This window comes from Eleutherodactylus coqui, chromosome 3 (genome assembly GCF_035609145.1).
Source record: "Eleutherodactylus coqui strain aEleCoq1 chromosome 3, aEleCoq1.hap1, whole genome shotgun sequence".
NCBI lineage: Eukaryota > Metazoa > Chordata > Amphibia > Anura > Eleutherodactylidae > Eleutherodactylus > Eleutherodactylus coqui.
Window position 1 is genome coordinate 19,920,215 of NC_089839.1, and position 1,006 is coordinate 19,921,220.

Here is a 1,006-nt window from a genome sequence, read left to right on the forward strand (position 1 = left end):
GAGTGGTGTGGCTATGAAGCGAGCGTGTGGCATGAGGGCAGCTGAACGCTGCGCAGGGAAACTTTTGTGTGCGCTGTGAACGCAGGGTCGTCCGGGGGGGGGGGGGGGTTTGGAAAGCAATGCTAGTATGGAACCCAGAAGAGGCAGCGGTGTCACCCGCAGGCAGTGATTGTCAATGATTGCAGGTAGTGTGGTGCTTAGCTAAGATGTGCCAGCGCGTGTGCCTTGCTAATGAGGGTTTGTCCGAAGTAAATTGTTAGAGGGGGGACACCAGACTCTTGCCCCCATTTTGGCTTAATAGTGGGATCTTAGATGCAGGCATGCATGCTGCCCCTGCCCTTCCCTATCCGTTTCTCTTGTGTTTCCATGACTTTCTGATGTTTTCTGCTGTTTGACAAGTCATCAGCTATGCGGAGCATCGGTCCCATACAAAAAATGCTCGAGTCCCCCATTGACTTCAATGGGGTTCGTTGCTCGAAACAAACTCTAGAGCATTACGAAAAGTTCGACTCAAGCAACGAGCACCCGAGCATTTTGGTGTTCGCTCATCTCTACCTCCGCACTGACCTCCATATAGTGGCCGGCTCTTATAGCATCAGGCATGACTCCTATTAATTTCAATGGAAGCCGTGCCTACAGTTACAAGCTTCGGCCACTAGACAGAGGTCAGCATGGAGGTTTCCGCTCCAACCTCTGTGTATTTGCGGCATTGGCAGCATGCACCCTCTCAGCTGATTAGTCAAGGTCCCAAGTGACAGACTGCGCCTGATCAAGTATTGATGACCTAGCCAGATGATCAATCATCAATAGCATTTCCCTGGAAAACCCCTTTAAGGAATCTGGATTTCTACCATGGTCTTAATAGATATGTTGTGCCACTGGGGTATCCCTTCTATCCATCACAACACATAAATATTCTAGAACCATTTACTAGAAAACGAAAAAATGGGAAAAAAATGATTTTGTGTCACCGCTTTCCAAGAGCAATAGCAATTTATTTCCGCAA